Source organism: Eumetopias jubatus, unplaced genomic scaffold, assembly GCF_037043125.1.
Source record: "Eumetopias jubatus isolate StellerSeaLion01/CBP00866 unplaced genomic scaffold, mEumJub1_p1.0 scaffold_1, whole genome shotgun sequence".
NCBI lineage: Eukaryota > Metazoa > Chordata > Mammalia > Carnivora > Otariidae > Eumetopias > Eumetopias jubatus.
Genome location: NW_028274807.1, coordinates 135035450 through 135056272, shown reverse-complemented (window position 1 = coordinate 135056272; position 20823 = coordinate 135035450).

Below are 20823 nucleotides of genomic sequence, written 5' to 3'. Positions count from 1 at the left end.
CAATTATTATTATATATTATGTGTCAGATTATTATAAATGTGTTCTCTATTTTTGTATTAAATTCCAGAAGCATCCCATATATGAAATATATGTATAAATATATACATATATATGTAATATACATTTCTTTTGAAGTCAAGAAGTACATATAGAGCTGCCTACTCAGTATCTCATTGGAATATTTTAAAGAAATTCAGTGTGTGTCAACCTGAAGTTATCTCCCTCTTCAATCCTGCTGCTTTGAAAACTGACTTCAGTGCTTTCTTGGCTTGGTTATAATTTAGCTTTCTATTAGTAAAGCCCAGGATATACCAAGTTCTTTTGATCTGCAGGTTCAATAGTTTTCTTCTATTATATTTCTAACGTTTTCTGTTTTACTTAGTTCTGATCTTTAGGAATTTAACTCTCCATTGTCTTCTATCATTTAGATTATAGCAATTTTATATCTTAGTTCTTTACCATTTTATCTGTATTATTTTCCCTGATGTGTACAACATGTCACCAATTACATTTCAATTTGTATTTATTTTGTCGTCTTTCATACTGTAAAGTTGCAGCTCTGTCATATTTATATTTTTCCACAGTTTTTATGTTCTGTGGTTTCAATACCTTCTTTGAATATTTCTATCTTTTTCTTGAGCTATTTGTCTAGAGAAATTATATATTCAGAAATTTCTTTGAGAAATGAAGAAATATTGATTAGAATGTCTTCATGTTTCCTTGGCTAAGTCTTCTTGAGGGATGAGTCTTTATTTGTATCTTGTACGTTTCCTTCCCTTTCTCCCCATTTTTCATCCGCATTTCTGCAGCCAGAAAGTCTATGTTATTTAAAATCCCATGTAATTACCATCGTGAGCTAGAATTTCACCCATTAATGCTTTACCCACTATTCTTTTTTCTTTAATTTTTGTTTCTCTTGTCCGTATTGTAATAAACTTGTAAAAATTGTTCTGAGGTTTTCAGAAATCCAAAATGACAAAAACTCTATCCCCAATATATACAAATTATTTCTTCGTTATTTACTTACAATGATTGATCCATCTCTTTTTCAGAAGTAGCCATGAAGCTGGAACATGTAATGGAAGACTTTCCCCACAATGGTTACATCGCTGTGATCATGATTATAGGTACAAAAACTCACTGTGTGTCAGGGAAGGCTGTGATTTCCAGCAGTCAGGTTGTGCCTATGAAACGTGATCCCATATCTCTTTGGAACATGTAATGTACTGTGCACTTCGGTTTGTAATTGCAGGTGTAAATATCAATCTGGTCTTGGAGTTTGGCATCTGAACATGCAATTTGCCATTTTATGATTCTGCTTGTGTTTGTCTTCAGGTGCAGTTGTAAATGTGCCTCCAAGAGGCAGTCACTCTGAGTCTCACGAGGTTTTCACAGTCTATTAGATGACAGACTCAAATTCAGAGAATGTGGAAAACCAGCAAAGCTGATGAATCTCTACTTTTAAATTTACTTCTGTTGGTTATTTAAAGATCAAACATGATGCATCTGGATATTAAATAGCTATTTATAGTTTAGTATGTTAACTTATTTTTCAATATGTTGCTAAAAGTTAGTCTAGTAGGTTTAAACGAGTTCTCTTCAAGGAAAAGCAGTTTGAGTGTAACTCACATGATAAGAGTGAAAATGTATCTTCTCAAAAAAATAAATTTGAGAAATAATTGAAATAGTGCACATCTATCTAAAGATATGTCAGAAGCCTTAGCAAAGCAAAGTAGAAAATAACCATTTTAGATGATAATGGAGAGCTCTTTAAGATATATGTTGTTGTAACTAAACTAAATTATGTATAATATGTACATATATAGAGACTAATAAAGAGAAAAAGTAGGTGTAGAGGAGTAAATGAAAAGTAAGCCTTTTTGTAGATATAACATTCTAGCAAGGGATAGATGATTTATAACTTTAAACAAGAATTTGACAAGTGACACTCTATTTGAGTTTTTAAAATCAACTTTTTTTTGAGAATAGTTTTAGATTTACCAAAAAAAAAACCTCACCAAAAACATAAAGAAAGTACAGAATTCTCATATACCCTATACCCAGTTTCTCCTATTATTAATATTTTATAATGGTCTGTTTGTCACAATTAATGAATCCATGTTGCTATAATATTATTAACTAAAGTCCATACTTAATTCAGATTTCCTTAGTTTTTATGTCATTTTTCTGTCCCAGGTTGTCATTCAGGATACTACATTATGTTTAGTTGTCTTGTCTCTTTAGGCTCTTCTTGGCTGTGACAACTTCTCAGACTTTACTTATTTTTGAAGACCTCAAAAAAGTTTTGAGGAGTGCTGGTCAGGTATTGTAGAATATTCCTTAATTGGAATTTATCTGGTGTTTTCTTACGACTAGACTAGATTGATGGGTTTTTGGAAGAGAGGTCACAGAAGTAAAATCTATTCTAACCACATCATGTCAAGGTAACATACAATTAACATGATTTTCACTCCTGATATTAACCTTAATCACATGGCTGAGGTGTATTTGGTTACTCTACTGTAAGTTATGCTTCTTTCCTGCTTTCCACCATGTACTTTGTGAAAGGAAGTTACTATGTGTAGCTCATACTTAAAGAGTGAAGAGTCATATGCCAATTCCTTGTGAGTGGAGCATCTACGTGAATTATTTGGAATTCTTCTGTAAAGGAAATCAGTCTATTACTCATTATTTACTCAATCAGTTATTTATATTAGAATGGACTCCTAGGTATTTACTTTATACTTTTAGGTCATAATACAATACTACTTTATTTATTTTTTTGTTCAAATTACTCCAGCTTTGGCCACTGGGAACTTTTTCAGTTGACTGCTGTGTCCTTTGGACATACTTCATCATTGTGTTTTTTGTTTTGTTTGGCTCTTTTTTTACTTCCTTACCAAATGCCCCAGGCCCATCTTAAATATTTCCTGCTCAGTCTTGTAATCAACCACTTCTGTAAAGATCCCTGGTTCCTTTTATCATAGAATATTACAAACTGAGATCTAGGTACTAGGTGTGCACATTTCTACTGCGACATCATGGCTTCTAGGCCCTCTCAGCTGACATAGAAGGAAACATATGTTTGTATATACTAACCCACACCTGATACATATATCTATGAATATTTCTATCCCTAATCACTTTACCTATATTAAGCTAAACAGGAATTCATACTGATGTTTCCTACTCTAATTTATTACCACATGGATTATTCTGGCCCCCTCCCCTTGATTATTTGTAATCCCACACTCCAATACTGAGAAACCTGCCCCCATGATCTACTACATTTACTTCATTGCTTAATTTCAGTATACATGTAAAATGATTTCAGAATTGCTTACCTGTATCCCCATGGGACACAACTTAATCAACTAGAGTACAGTGTCTAAGTACCTTCTACTTTTGGTTGTACAGACTCCACTTTCAGTTACTTAAGGCAGTTAACTTTTCCTCCTGCCCCTTTGGGGAGATTATTTAATATATTTGTAATACAGTTATATTCTTTTGACACATTCTGCATTCTATAATGAAATATCTCAACTTCCTAAATATTTTTTAAATTTATATACATTAAGCATCATTCTTTAAAGTACTGTGGGTTTGACAAATTCAGTGTCATATATCCACTATTAAAGTATCATACAGAATAGTTTCATCACCACCCTCAACAAATCCCTGTGCTTCACCTATTCACACTTATTCAACCCCCTCCCAATCTAATTGCTGGTCTGTTTATTATCTCTATAGTTTTGCTCTTTTCAGAATGTTATATAATTGGAATCATAGATGTATAGCTTTTTCAGACTGACTTCTTTCATTTAGAAATATCATTTAATATTCATCTATATCTTTGTGTCACTGAATAGTTCATTCCTTTTTACTGCTGAAGAGTATTCTGTTGTGTGGAGGTATTATAGTTTGTTTATCCAATCATCTACTGAATAATATCTTGGTCACTTCCAGTTGTTGGCAACAATAAAGAAAGCTTCTATAAATATTTGCATGTGGGGTGCTTTGTTCGCTCAGTCATTGAGCATCTGCCTTTGGCTCAGGTCATGATCCCAGGGTCCTGGGATCAAGCCCTGCATCGGGCTCCCTGCTCTGCTCGGAGGGAAGCCTGCTTCTCCCTCTCCCACTCCCCCTGCTTGTGTTCCCTCTCTCGCTGTGTCTCTCTCTGTCAAATAAATAAATAAAATCTTAAATAAATAAATAAATAGATAAATATTTCCATGCAAGTATTTTTGTGGACATAAGTTTTCAAATCAATTAAGTAAATCCCTAGAAGGATGACTGCTGTGTTCATCTTTGTAGGAAATTGCCCAACTGCTCACCAATAATGAATGTGAGTTCCTGTCGCTCCACTGTCAAAAAATTGGTAATGTCAGTTTCTATTAACATATCTTTAAGCTCACTGATTTTTTCCTCAGTTGTGTTCAATGTACTGACAAACCTATCAAAGGCATTTATTCATTTGTGTTACAGTCTTTTTGATTTTTGTCATTTACCTTTCAATCTCTCTTAAAGTTTCTCTCTACCTATGTTACCTGTTTATTCTTGCATATTTGTCTACTTTTTAACTTAGAGCCCTTAACATATTAATTATAATTATTTTACATTTCCTGTCCAATACTTTTAATATCTGTCATATGTAAATTTGGTTCTGATCATTACTTTACCTCTTCAGACTGTGGGTTAGTTTATTTTCCTTTTGTTGTACCTTGTAATTTTCTTATTGAAAGGTTGTTTTGGGTAATAAGAATTGATGTAAGGATGTAAATAGGACCTTAGTGTTGGGATTTGTATTGATGTTGCTAGGAATGGGACTGTGTTTAATATTTGTGCAGCTGTATGTGCTTAGAGAATCAAATTCCTCTAGTGTCCTTGTGATTGTCTCCCCTCATGACTTCAAGCTTCCTTAAGTACTCCTTCTCATGAAGAATCTATGTCTTGTAGCTTTTTTCAATCTGTAATCCACTGTTATTATTCCCGAGTTCTATTGGTGTGATGTAAGATACTGGGATGGGAGGCATTCTATAATCTAATGAAATCTCAGTGCTCTGATAGATCTGTGATGGGACTGTGAACTTCATAAATATTTCTCCCTTGGTAGAGCTCTTTTTCACCCTGTTCCCCTGCACCCCTCTCTGGCTATAGTATTCCTAATTTATTTCCTTGAAGCCTGACTCTTGTTGACTAATGTTTTTCCCCCCCTTCAGTGAGACAGAAAGGCTGGAAGGGCTGCAATGGGAAGGATTTCCTTCCTCAAGCTGGCATAAAGTTCTGATAAACTCTTTACCCCTGGAGGCTAGACCTTCGTTATAAAGAAGGTTCCGGGCATATTTTACAATGATTTTTCTACTCCTCTTCTTGGCAGAGCCACAAGAGCATCTTTCTTAGATCTTCCCTGTGCAAATCTAGTGAGGCTCCTACAGATAGCACCCATAAAAATATGGGAGTTCCCCTAAGACTGTAGTTCCCAGGAATTTATCACTTTACCATTGCTACTCCATGTTCCAGCTCCAGGAATTTATCAAAATTATCTTTTAAGCATTCTTACTAGTAAGTTTATTTTCTAGTAACTACAGGTTCAGATAAGCAGCTCTCAATTGTCATAGCTCACTGATGTTCCTGTCTCTCTTGATTTTGGACTGATGGTTTGCCCTGCAAAATCTTAATTCTCTGATGGGTCCAGGAATAGTCAATGTTTTTCAGCTTGTCAAACTTTCTCTTGTTTTAAGGATTGAAGTGACAAACTTCCGAGCTCTTTACAGGTTAGAACTGAAACCAAAAGTCACCTATGTGCTAGTTTTTGATACTGAGTTCTGAAATTTTAAAACTTCCCAGTGAATTCTGGGGAAGGTCAAACACTAAGATTTGTGACAACTTACAGGATTTGAGAGTATATCTTAAAATGGTCAAAATAACAATGCTAAATTAAATTCAGTAAGTGATGTTAGCTAAGAATTAATCGGAAGGAAATCCAATTAAACTAAAATGTCTATTTAAACTGTTTTATAGAATTCTCTTAACAACTCATTTAACTGTAGCTCTTATGAGAAGAGTCCTTCATTTCCTTATTTTAAAGATAACTGAGATATTATATATATGTAATATATGTATATATATATATATATATTACATATATATATTTGTTTTCTTTGTTAGTAATTCTACCAAAACTAGCTATTAGTTTACCCTGTTACCAGATATCAGTGGTCAGTTGGTTATAGTTCTTTGTTACCAAATATGGGCAAAATGCCTAAGAGAAAATATACAGTCTCTTAAATCTTAAATTACAATAATTCTAAATATACAGAGTGATAAACACATGGCAGGTGCTGTCCCTCTTTAAACAAGAAAATTCTTCATAAAAAAATATTTTATTTAAAGTCTCCTTGCCTGAAATGGCTCTATATTTAAATGGATTACTTTGGGGGAGCCTGAGTGGCTCAGTTGTTAAGCGTCTGCCTTTGGCTCAAGTCATGATCTCAGGGTCCTGGGATTGAGCCCCGCATCAGGCTCCCCACTCCGCAGGAGGCCTGCTTCTCCCTCTCCCACTCCCCCTGCTTGTATTCCCTCTCTCGCTGTGTCTCTCTCTCTGTCAAATAAATAAAATCTTAAAATAAATAAATAAATAAACAAACAAACAAACAAAAATAAATGGATTACTTTGCTTCGGTTGAATTTTTATACCATTTAATTGAGCACAACTCTCAATCTGGGTCTAAGAGTCTCTGAATTTCTCAAAATTGTATTAGAAATGTAATGATGATGGGCCTCCTGCCTGGCTCAGTTGGTAGAGTGTGCAACTCTTAATCTCAGGGTTGTAAATTCAAGCCCCATATTGGGTGTAGAGATTACTTAAAAAAATAAAAATCTTAAATAAAAAGAGAGAAATGTAATGATGAGCAATTTTCCAGAGAGAGCTTCTGTGGTTTTTATTAGTTTCTAAAGGAGGCCTATAAGGTAAAAGTATTTAAGAATAGGACATAGAGTTAAGTACTTAACTATGTTATCCTAATTTCTGAATTCCATTACAAATAACATTAGTGACAAAACATATCTCGTAGGATCGTAACATTCCTTAAATTTTTACTTACAAAGATATTTTTGCAGTGGTACATATCTACCAACAAAAGAGAAGTAACCTTTCTTTCTGATTTTCTTTTGATATAATATCTCTAATTCATTAACAATTAATTCCTGCATAAGGCAGTTAGCAAATGCCATATTTCAAAATTCTTTACCTAACAATGGTATTCAGCAATAGGTGTTCTCATTATACAGGGGTATTTACCCAGCTCAGTTTGTATTTAGATGTGTTTCCTCCTACCACTTTGTTACTGGCTCTGCTTTCAAAGTAAAGGAAAAATTTTCAAATTTCAATAAGCTGCTCTCCAGGAAAACTAAGGTGCAGAGACTGTTTGGAATATACTATTCTACCAGGAAAAAAAAGGTATATTAGTTTGGAATGTGGAAACAAATGCTCTGATTTTATTTCCATTACTTTGTAGTTGGGTAGCCTTGGACAAGTCATTTCACATCATAAAAACTTACTTTCTTCATCTGTAAAACATGGGTGGTTTTCCATTCCCTTTTGTTGAGTTGTGAATATAACAAAAGCACTTGTACACTTATTGTATGTGGAATATATTATGTTGTAACTCAAATTATATAGTGTATATATATATATATATATAAATATTATCTTCTAGATGAAAAAGTACTAGAGTAACTTCAATAATATCACTTTATTGACTTAGATAAATTGCTTACATAAATAAATGTTTTTAGAAGAGAAATAATAAAGCTCAAAACTAAAGCTTTATCAAAGGTCCTTCATGTTTTTCCCTAGCTTTATTGAGATGTAATTGACATAGCATTGTGTAAGCTTAATGTGTACAATGTGATGATTTGATTCATGTATATATTGTGAAATGTTTACCACAATAATGTTAGTCAACACATCTTTCACTTCACATAATTACCATTTTGTTGTTGTTATGGTGAGAACATTTAAGATTACTCTCTTAGCAACTTTCAAATATGCAATGCAGTATTGTTAAGTATAGTCTCCATGCTGTATGTTAGATTCCTAGAACTTATTCTTCTTATATCTGAAAGTTTGTATCCTTTGACCTACATGGTTTGAATTTTCTTACCAAATTTTTTGGAGGGGTGGATTGAAAGCTAAAGGATAACTTGTTATCAATATTTGGAATTTACTTAATTTTAACAATGGAATGAGTCATCAACCATTTCCAGTAATTCCCAGTTGAGCTGTTGGTTTCTAAAAATGAAAATGGAATTTTAATGGTGTTTGAAGATACTAACACCTTGACATAGAAAGACAAGCTATGGGTTCTGTTCATACTTGAGTGGTAATAGGGGTTTCCTAAAACCCAGACCAACTTGGGCTCAAACATCTGCACTTATGAGACTAATTTCTGAGAATCAGGGCTCTGAATTCTGGTTGCCCAAGGAAGCCTAGGGAGCTTTTAAAAGTCTTGATCATCAGGACAAAACTGAGAAAATTTAAATCTACATCTCTGGGGGTAGGACCTAGACATCAGTATGTTTTAAGGTGAATCCAAGGTGATTCCAATGTGCAGCAAAGTTTGAGAACCGTTGTGTGTATTAAACCTAGAGACATGAACTGATCCTCACCTAACCAACTGGAAATAATGCTGAAAAGTCCTTTCTATCCATTTGTAGATTTCTCCTTTCATACCCAGCAACCAAACCAACTAGCATAAAACAATTCATTTAAACAATTAACGAAGGAACTATAAACTTGATAAAAATATGTTTGACTTTCCTTATTCCTAATTTACGTTTGGACTTTCGCTTCTGATATCATATTGTTTTCTCAGGTGGATCTGTTTATTTTAAAATAGTGTTGGCAGAACAACTTTTGAACAAAAAGCCTCTCATGTATGTGTGAATGACTATGCATTTGATATTAAGTACAGCATTTTCTCTTTCTTCAGCTTTTTAAAAAAAGAATCTGATCTATAGGATGGTATAAGTAGTCTTAATCAATAATATCTCTTTCTAGTTAATAGTCTAATAAACAACAAAAATCACATACCCAAAGACAGACAATAATAGTAGTACCAGACCTTAAAAAATCCTCCATCTTACCATCACATGATACATTATATTCAGGCATTGAGGAATGACTGACTTTGATAAGTATCTCTCTTTCCTTCAAGCTGGTCTGAATCTCAAAAGCCATTTTAGACAAGCAGGCAACCCAGGAACTCCCTCACACAGGAAGCAAATATAAATGTTGGCAACAGAGTTGAGCATATGTCATCTGATCGCTGGGTCAGACACAGAGATTCACAAGCTGAACACCTTATATTTAGTTCACTTATTCCACATTGAGAGCAAATTTATGTTCCTATCCATTAGAAGGGAGAGATGATAAACCACCACCATTTTTTTCTTTTTAAATCGAGAGTGATATAATGGCTACAACAGAATCAATTGCTTTGAAAGTAATGGGGTGAGGCTGTCCACACCATTACTTTCAGCTTCGGCTTCTTGCCAATTCCATCCAACAGACATTGTAACTGAGTTCAGTGATTTGCACATTCTGTATTTGAAAGTTTACAGAGTTTTTGGATTCTTCCCCTTTCAGTGCCAACACACACACACACACACACACACACACACACACACACACCAGGGAAATAAGGAGGGCTGGATTTCAGCAGTTTCCAGAGGGAAATTCAGACCCCACTCTACCATTTTGGAGCTTATGAGTTTTAGTTCTACTATTACACAGACTTTGTGCCTTTGCACAAAATTCTCATTTAACAAACAACTGCCTCTTCGGTTGAGAGTTGTGTCTCAGAAAATCCTTTCTTATGGTGCTGGTGGGTCATTCATCATGGCTGAGATTTAATTGCCACTCCACAAAAAATGCCATCAGTGGGGAAAAACAAAACAAAACAAAACACCCTACTAGTTTGATTTAATCAGGAATGGGTCTGAAGAATGCAAATAAGGAGGATAGTGTCTAATTATTTTTCCATTTTTATCTCCATCAAAGCACATTAGTTCTGAAATGTATTTTAAAAGATGAACATTGATTTTCAAATTGGGACTTGAGATATGCATTGCATGTATGTTTCCTTTTCTGAGCAACATATCTTGCATCAGGCTTTGTATTGTGGGGAGACAGGTGTTCATGCTTTTATGTAATTGAAATGTATATCTAGGTCTAACTTTATCTATATTTAAAAACCAAATATAGGGGTACCTGGATAGCTCAGTGTGTTAAGCATCTGCCTTTGGCTCAGGTCATGATCCCAGGGTCCTGGGATCAAGTCCCACATCAGGCTCCCTGCTCAGTGGGGAGTCTGCTTCTCCCTCTCTCTACCTGCCACTCCCCCTGCTTGTGCTCTCTCTCTGTTGAATACATAAATAAAACCTTAAAAAAAAACAAATATAATGTAACAAAATAAAATACTTACAGCCATTTATCCATTTAGAGAAAAAATCTTTAGTGTGGCAAACTTTATAGAGATGTAGACATTACAAGAAATGGCAAAGATTCCTGGTCCAGGAAGGAAATGGGAAGGAGCAAAATTTGGCAGGAGAAAGAGGAAAAAAATGTAGATTGTCCTACAACTTATTCCTAAGTGACTTCACAAAACTGTTTGGGTCCATTCAATGAAAATCCAAAGGTAATTACTATATTATATTTCTGTTTTGACTTATTTTTAATTCCTCAATGCTTCAAAGTTTTGCTATATTTGCACATTCTTAAAATCTCCTAAAAGATAAGCTCTGGGTCAGTCAACATTTCTCTCCTCTTTCTTCAGGTTCAAAGACTATCTTAGCAAAAATAAACAACAAAACAGTAAAGAGGTAAGAGAAGCAAAGGAAAAGTGGCCCTCAGAGCATATCAGATTAAAACAGACCATCCTCACTGTAAGTCCAAGGGAAAGAGGTAGAGGACCTTGAAACTGGTCTTTCCAAAGAGACTTAAGAGGTTAGGAGAAACCCTAAACACTGCCCAATCATTCAACAAGACAGTCAGCAGAGCCGGCATTTTTCTCCTTCCTTGAAAAAAGACCTTACCAAACTTCTTCATCTGTAGTCTTCAAACTTTTCAACATCTGGAATTAACATTTTTGAAAGAATTGATTTATCAAATTATATTCCACGATAAGTAATAATACATTGTGATAGTTCCTTTTATGTGCCAACTTGGCTAGCCCGCAGTAACAAGATATTTGCTCAAGCGCTAGTCTGGAAGACCATATCTAATGTCATCATTTTGTTATTTTGTTCATCAAATGGCATAATGAATTATTATTCATCAAAGATATATGTGTTAGGAGGTAGAGAGAATTCATCTTCAACAACTCCTATAATAGTTTGAAAAGAAAAAAGCAAAACTTAAATAAGCTATGTAGGGTACAAAAGGAAAACTCAAGGACATAATAAAGATTCAAAAAGTAACCGCTAAATGGCCCTACATGACACATATTTTGCTCCACAGGGGGGAGAGCAAAAAGGAGAGGAACAAAGAGGGGGAGAAGATGCAGGGGGAAGAGAGCTGCCCAAGAGATGGTGGAACGTTAGCCAACAGGCTCTCATCATTTATCAACTGTTTGGTATGGGAGGAATTAATGGACCCAGCATCAAATCGTGTTCAACATGGTGGGGAGGTGACTGAGGTGTGGGATTGCCCCCAGTGTGCGAGGGCACGGGGAAGATGGGAATGATTTCAGCAGCTCTCAGTAAGTCAGAGGGCTGACTGTTGCCTTCTGACCATAATTATTACATTTACAGTTTAGAATAGATTTAAGTCCAGCTAATACAAAGAAAGGATGATTAGCTAGATGAGCATTTTTTTATGATATGAGGACAATTTCCATTAGGCTTTTGAATCATGGCATCCCTAGAAATTTAGAGAGTAAATTAGGAACATTTGTCCAGTCCAGAATCTCTCATCTTATAGACGAGGAAGCGGAGGCTTGTAGAGAAGGTTAATGTCTTTGACTGGACTGAGTCACAGAGTCATTAAATAACACTGACATTGATTTTCCGATTTTAGTCTGTGTTTCCGGGGTTTAGATTTTTTTGTAAATTTATTGACTTTAGAGAGAGAGTGAGAGGGAGAGAGACAGAGAGCTCATGAGCAGGGGGAGGGGCAGAGGGAGAGAGAGAGAATCCTCAAACAGATTCCCTGCTGAGTATGGAGCGCGACACGGGGCTCTATCCCAGGACCCTAAGATTGTGACCTGAGCTGAAACCAAGAGTTGGACACTCAACAGACTGAGCCACCCAGGCACCCTTAGATTTTTTTTTAACTCTGTAGAGTTTTAATACTCCTTCGTAAGGGAAGTCTTTGTTCCTAAGTGGGTGCAGGCACACAAGTTTCACATTTGACTTGTTCCCAGCTTTCCCCATTTACTTTATCATAATTTCTTAGGACATTTTTAAAATGGAAGACGTATTTTGCTTTAACAGAATCTCCCTGACAGGATACAAGTCAAATTATGATTGTGGCTACTAGAGACACTTATATGCCTGCCACCTGTCACATCGGCCCTCTCTTTCTCTGACTCTCCTCTCTGTTCCACATGGAAATTGCTAACCATCAAACAAAATCTTGGTAAGGAAGTATGAGGATGTGCTACAAATTGAACATGGCGGCTGAAACAACAAGCCGGTAGCCCCACAGTATGCAATTTGTCCCTGAGATCAAAAGTAAAAAAGTTAATTATCTCAAAATTCTTTTTCTTCTTTTCTCTTGAAAAACAGCACAAAGGCGATGTACACCTTTGGGAATTAGAGGCCAGTCTGTGATCAAGACAATGGTTTAATCACACAGGGAAGGATGGCCAGAACATTTATTTGTGTTCAATGAGCTGAGATAATTTCACCCCTCTTCCTAGATCTCCCAGAAAAAGATTTTTTAGGGCCATTCAAAAATGGAATGCCTTTAACACTCACCCTTTATTTTAAGGACCGAGAGGAATGTTTGAGTCATCCTAATTTCACAGAAATTTTCCTGAAAGGGGAGGAATGTGTCTCTTTGCTTTGCATGTCCTTGGCCTTAAATGTACTGAGTAGATGGGGGAATTTAACGGCTTTTGTTCTAAAGTTAGCTCTCATTCTCTATTTCAGACTCCATGGGGGAAGGACTGAACTTTGTAATTAATGCTCAGGAAATTAGCAATCAGCAATGGCAGAGAGAAAAAAACGGGTAAGTGGACAGATCTCAACCGCCCCTGACAGGCAAAGGCCAGTGACGGGCTCACAACAGCAGAGATTCCAACAGCAGCAGTACCCTCTTTTCAGCTTGTTTTGAATCTTTTAAATGTCCTCTGTTCAGTGTCCCAGAAATGTAAAAGCAGGTCTTATTTTTGCCACTGTGCCTCTGGCTATTTATCTTGGAGGTGTTTTTTTGTTGTTGTTTTGTTTTGTTTTTGTTTTTGTTTTTAAGGGAGCAGTTGGTTTTGCTGCATTGAGAAGTACTCCGATGAGCCAAAATTAGGTTCTTCATCAGAATTCAAAAATATTTTTTCCTGTCCTCTTGCATAGATATAATAGTACCTAAGAAATAGCTTTTGATCCAGCAGGACTTGAGAAGACAGGCTATACCTACAAAAAGGAGCCATTGAAAAATGAAAATTGAAATTTTCTTGAGAGAGCAGGCTGTTTTTTGGAGGAGTCATGAACAGGAGTCAGCAGGGATCCTGCTCCTTGGGGACCAGTAATGTTGACCTTTTTAAAAGGAGAACTTATTGGGAAGAACAATAAACTCTTGATTGACTCCATTATACACAAAAGTGAGAGAATGTTCATAGAATTACAGAATCTCAAGGAATTGTTTCTCTGTGTGTGTACTCAGAAAGACGGGGAAAAAATGTTCATCCACCTTAAAATTCAGGGCAAAAAATTCACTGTGTGTCATCGACTCAGTTTCAGGTACTTCCTGGAGATCCCAAAAGCTAACTTCTCTTACTCAATAAGTAAAAGCTAACTTATTACTCAATAAATACCCAGCAAACATTTTTGCCCATCAAGCGTAGCCAGGGTGCAAGGATGCAAGAGCACCTCGCTCCAGGGGTCCCCAGCAGACCAGCTTCGGCCAGAGATGAGTAGTGGTTAAACAAGAAAGGAATTTATTTCAGTGAGGCCAACACCAGGAAGACAATGGACCAGCATCTCAAAGACTGTCTCCAAAGTGCTGAAAATAATTCTAGGTTTATTATAAGGAAAATGTGGGACGGAGGTGGGTACCTGGAGTTGGGCAGTGAAAGTCAAGTTTATTGTTGTTTTGGAGTCAGTGGGGGGCAGGGCCTGATTGTTGGCTCAGGTCAATCCTTACTGCTTGAGAGGCTAGTTCTGTTCCCATCAGGGCATGCTCTACTCTCAAGGTCTTTTGCCTGAGTTAAGAGACGGGCTAGAAAGAACTTAATCAATTAAAAATTTGATGTCAAACAAAGGTAGTTGAAGTCCTCTTTCATAAGTAGAATGCGAGGCTCTGGAGCCATCTTTGGGCCAAAAACAATTTATGATCTCTGTGGGATTTTCTCCTCTTTTGCCATTGTGTAACCTTTGTACTGTAGTGGTCATGGCATTTGCCTTATTTCCCAGGCCAAGTGATCTGGGTCCTGAATGAAATTTTATCTTCCTCTGGGTTCTTTGATCATTCAAACTGTTGCCAGTTCAAGACCTTCCCTTGGTTTCCTATTTTATCTTATCATGTACCAGCTCTACCACACTCATTTATACTATCTCCTTGCCCCTGTAGTCACTTGAGTTTGCAGTGATGCTCTTTCTTGGGCTTACTCTTTATTATCTAAATGATAGAAATCATTAAGAAACTTGTTCTTAATAACTCAACAGTAACACACTCCCAAAGAGAGACTGAAAATAGCATATTTAACTCTGTTCTTGGGAAAGACATTAATTTCTTTAGTTTAGTTTTGTTTTTTTTTTTTCTCCGAAGCAAGAGAGCTGGAGAAAGTTGTTTCTCAAATTTTAGGATGCAAAAAAACCCACTTACATAATTTGTTACAAATGTTCATTCCTAGGCCTTGATCTCCCAAGTTTTAAATGATATATTTCTCAACAGGTACTTTAGAATCATCATTTGAGCATGTATGTCAGGTAATTGTTGTTGAGATGGTATATGTACTATATCTTGAGACATACTATTCTAGATTATTTATATGGCAAATAGTATTTTTTAAAGAAGCCTTCCACATTATATTGTATCTCACCTCCCCCCTCTCTTCCCTTCCTTCCTTCCTTGCTTCCTTCCTTTCTTCCTTCCTTCCCCTCTATCTCCCTCTCTCCCTTTCTTCCTTTCTTTCTTATATTTGCAAAGCAGTTTAATGGCCAAATGAATATGAAGCAAAATGAACTTATGAGAATGCAGGCTAAGGAAATGTAGCAAAAAAAAAAACATTTAAAACAAATCACTCACACTCAATTTTAAAGGAGAAAAAAAAGTTTTGTTTTTTTCAGAGGCATTTTAAAATATTAAAATACTGTAAAACAAATGAAATGCAAGAGCTTTCTAAAGACTGCATTGAAAAAATTTCAAAACAGTTTGCTTATAGATTAGTCAGTGGTTCTTTTCATAATGTGGTGTTAATGCACCTGCCATTGACAGGCAGGGTTTATGTAACTTCCCTTGGAATCTGAGTGAGCTGTCACTATGCTATGTAACTTTTGGTGCTGGACAAGAAAAGATGATATAACTTCCACCTGGTACTTTTGGGAGGCTTGCTTTTGGAACCCAGCTGCTACACATTTGAGGAAACCACAACTAGTATATGCAGAAAGGCCACTTACAGAGGCCATGTGTAGGTATTTCAGCTGGCAAGCCCAGCTAAACTCTCAGCTGACAGCTAGAACCCATTTGCAAGCCACGTGAATGAGCTCTCTTAAGCAGTGGATCTTAAGTCCCAGTCAAACCATCCCATCTGACGCTACACAGAGCAGAGAAGCCTTCCTTGCTGAACCCTGCTGAACCCTGCTGAACCTTGCTGAACCCTGCTGAACCCTGCTGAACCCTGCCCAAACTGTGGACTTGTGAGTTGTTATTTTAGTTCACTAAGTTTTGGGGTGGCTTGTTACACAGTAACAAATAATTCAAACAATTGCTAAAATGTATAGTCTGGATTAGCCAAGTATAATATAAGACCATGGACTTTGAAATCAGACAGACCTGGGTTTACATAGGATCTCCAAAATTAGTTACTGGGCTACTGTGGGCAAGTTCTTAAACACTCTGAATCTCAGAGACTTTATTTACAAAATGACAGTAAATAATACCACATATTTACAGCTGTTGAGAATTACATGAGGGGATGAATAAAAATGTCTACCTTATTTTTTAATCCTAAAAATTTTGTTGATGCATATAAGCAGCATATATACAACTTGCATTTTTTGAAATATGACTTATTTTTGTGATTCTTCCTCCTTTAAATACTAGGTAAGTAAATTTTTAAATATTCTTAAACATTGTCCCAGTTAGATTTTATTTCTTAATAGCTAATAAGAAAGAGAACTAGATTAAATTTTGCTCATGGAAAGAGTTTTTGAATCTTTTGGCATTCAGCACATTTTTTTAAAAGTTTTTTTTTTTTTTTGACAGAGGAGACACAGCGAGAGAAGGAACACAGCAGGGGGAGAGGGAGAAGGAGAGGGAGAAGCAGGCCTCCCGCCGAGCAGGGAGCCCGATGTGGGGCTCGATCCCAGGATCCTGGGATCATGACCTGAGCCGAAGGCAGACGCTTAACGACTGAGCCACCCAGGTACCCCAGCACATTTTTTTAATATAGTGATTTGTGGTTAGCAAATCTAATATAGGCATAAGAATTGGAAAAAAAATAAATATCTATTTGCTGATGATACGATATGGCATACCCAAGACAATATATGATAGTTAACAAAAATGATAAAAGAATTTAGGAAGAGAGAAAATACAAAATTAAAATAACCAAATCCAAGTCCTTATATTTAAACAGTAACCAGTTAAAATATATTTATATGTACTTTTTCTAGGATTTGAACTTTTTGTCTCTGTCTTATGCATTTAGAAATTTTATGGTCCATCATATATGGTGAAAGACACACAGAAGGAGGTGAAACTACTCTGAGGTGCATATACGTTTCTATTGATATATTTTTTTAGTTTTTGAGCCAAGAATTTAACTTTACAGAGTTTGACTGCTTTATTAAGGCATAATTGACATTAGATGAATTGCCCATATGTAAAATGCATAATCAGATAAGTTTTGAATGCCACTCCAGGTTGTTTGTAATTTCTAGAATTATATGTAAATAGAATAATACAACACACGTTATTTTTGTGGCTTATTTCACTCAGTATAATTATGTAGGGATTTATCCATGTTGTTTGTGTCAGTAGTTTATTCCTTTTTATTGCTGAGTAGTATTCCACTGCATTAATGTACGACAGTTTTTTAATCCATTCAGCTATTAATTGACATTGATCTATAACTGCTAATTACATCTACTTCTAGTTTTGGCTATAACAAATAATGTTGCTATGAAAATTCATGTATGGGGCTTCTATGGATATGTGTATTCATTTATCTAGGAGTGGAGTTGAGAGATAACATGGAGGATATATGTTTATGTTTTTAAGAAATGGACGAACTATTTAACAAAAGGAATGTTCCACCAGTAGTTATGAGTATCAATTACTCCACATTGTCACCTATGGCTGGTCAGTCTTGCAAATTTCCCAAATATTGTCCTGTTATTTATTATTTAATCTCATTTTGATCACAGAAGTACCTTGTATTACATTCATCTTTTTAATCTATTGAGACTTGTTTTATGACCCAGGATATAGTCTATCTATATAGATGTTCCAAGTACACTTGGAAAAAGAAATGTATTCCATTCTTGAGTGTTCTCAAGATGTCAATTAGGTTAAGTAAGTTGATAAGATTTTTCAAGTCTGCTAACTCTTAATGATTTTCTGCCTATTCTTCTATCATTTATTGAGAGAGCAGAATTGCAAGTTCTAAGTGTAATCGTGGATTTGTCTATTGAAGTTTTACCAGTTTGTATGTATTTTGAAGCTCCATTATGTTCATAAATGTTTGATTGTTATGTTACACTGATAATTTTTTCTTTATAATTATGAAATTATCTTCTCTACCCCACTAATATTCTTTACTCTGACAACAACTTTGTCAATAGTAATATAGCTACTCCAGTTTTCTTTTGATTACTATGACCATTGTATATCTTTTCCCATCCTTTTATGTTTTGACCTATTTGTGCCTTTATATTTAAAGTTCCTTTCTTGTATATAGCATAAAATTGAATCTTGCAATTTTATCCAATATGATATCTGTCATTTAATTGGAATGTTTATATCATTTATATTTGATTTTGATTATTGATTAGGGTGAAATATATTTTGTTTACACTTATACCATTTATACTTCATTGGGGCTTTTTTTGAGGTATAATTGACATATAACATATTAGTTACAGGTGTACAACATAATGATTTGATATTTGTATAGACTGCAAAAGGATTACCACAGTAAGTATAGTTAACATCCATCATCATACGTAGTTACACTTTTTCTTTTTTTTCTTGTGATGGGAATTTGAAAGATTTACTCTTAGTGATTCTCAAATGTGCAATAGTTATTTTTTTAATTTAATTATGTTATGTTAGTCACCATACAATACAGAATTAGTTTTTGATGTAGTGATACACGATTCATTGTTTTCGTATAACACCCAGTGATCCATGCAGTATGTGTCCTCCTTAATACCCACCACTGGGCCAACACATCCACCCCGTGCCCCTCCCATCCAAAATACTCAGTCTGTTTCTTGGAGTCCATAGTCTCTCATGGTTCGTCTCCCCCTCCAAAACCCCCTTCATTTTTCCCTTCTTTCTTCTAATGTCCTCCACGCTATTCCTTATGTTCCACAAATAAGTGAAACCGTATGATAATCGATTTTCTCTGCTTGACTATTTTTTGCTTAGCATAATCTCCTCCAGTCCCATCCCTGTTGATACAAAAGTTGGGTATTCATCCTTTCTGATGGCTGAGTAATATTCCATTGTATATATAGACCACATCTTTATCCATTCATCTGTTGAGGGGAATCTTGGCTCTTTCTACAGATTGGCTGTTGCAGACATTGCTGTGATGAACATTGGGGTGCATATGGTTCTTCTTTTCATTACATCTGTGTCTTTGGGGTAAATACCCTGTAGTGCAATTGCTGGGTCATAGGGTAGCTCTATTTTTAATTTTTTGAGGCATCTCCACACTGTTTCCCAAAATGGTTGTACCAAATTGTATTCCCACCAACAGTGTAAGAGGGTTCCCCTTTCTTCACAACCTCTGCAACATTTTTTGTTTCTTGCCTTGTCAATTTTTGCCATTCTAACTGGTGTAAGGTGGTATCTCAATGTGGTTTTGATTTGAATTTCCCTGATGGCTAATGATGATGAAGTTTTTCATGTGTCTGTTAGCCATTTGTATGTCTTTGGAGAAGTGTCTGTTCATGTCTTCTGCCCATTTTTTGACTTGATTATTTGTTTCTTGAGTGTTGAGTTTGAGAAGTTCTTTATAGATCTTGGATATCAGCCCTTTGTAGTAACATTTGCAAATATCTTCTCCCATTCTGTGGGTTGCCTCTTTGTTTTGCTGACTGTTTCCTTTGCTTTGCAGAAGCTTTATTATCTTGATGAAGTCCCAAAACTTCATTTTTGCTTCTGTTTCACTAGCCTTTGGGGATGTATCTTGAAAGAAGTTGCTGTGGCCAATGCTGAAGAGGTTACTGCCTATGTTCTCCACTAGGATTTTGATGGATTCCTGTCTCACATTGAGGTGTTTCATCCATTTTGAGTTTATCTTTGTCTATGGTGTTAGAGAATGGTCAAGTTTCATTCTTCTGCATGTGGCTATCCAATTTTCCCATCACCATTTATTGAAGAGACTGTCTTTTTTCCATTGCATAATTTTTCCTGCTTTGTTGAAAATTATTTAACCATAGAGTTGAGGGTCCATATCTGGGCTCTCTATTCTGTTCCATTGGTTTATGTGTCTGTTTTTGTGCCAGTACCATGCTGTCTTGGTGATCACAGCTTTGTGATATAGGTTGAAATCAGGCAACGTAATGCCCCCAGCTTTGTTTTTCTTTTTCAACATTTCCTTGGCGATTCGGGGTCTTTTCTGATTCCATACAAATTTTAGGATTGTTTGTTCCAGCACTTTGAAAAATGCCATTGGTATTTTGATTGGGATGGCATTGAAGGTATAGATTGCTCTGGGCAGCATAGACATTTTAACAATGTTTATTCTTCCGATCCATGAGCATGGAATCTTTTTCCATCCTTTTGTGTCGTCTTCAATTTCTTTCATGAGTGCTCTGTAGTTCCTAGAGTATAGATCCTTTACCTCTTTAGTTTTTGGTATCTTATGGTTTTTGGTGCTATTTTAAATGGAATCAATTCTCTAATTTCTCTTTCTACAGTTACATTGTTAGTGTATAAGAAAGCATCTGATTTTTGTGCATTGATTTTTGTATCCTGCCACGTTACTGAATTGCTGTATGAGTTCTAGTAATTTGGGGGTGGAGTCTTTTGGGTTTTCCACATAAAGTATCATGTCATCTGCGAAGAGAGAGGGTTTGACTTCTTTGCCAATTTGAATACTTTTATTTCTTTTTGTTCTCTGATAGCTGTTGCTAGGACTTCTAGTATTATGTTGAACAATAGTGGCGAGAGTGGGCATCCTTGTCGTGGTCCTGATCTTAAGGGAAAG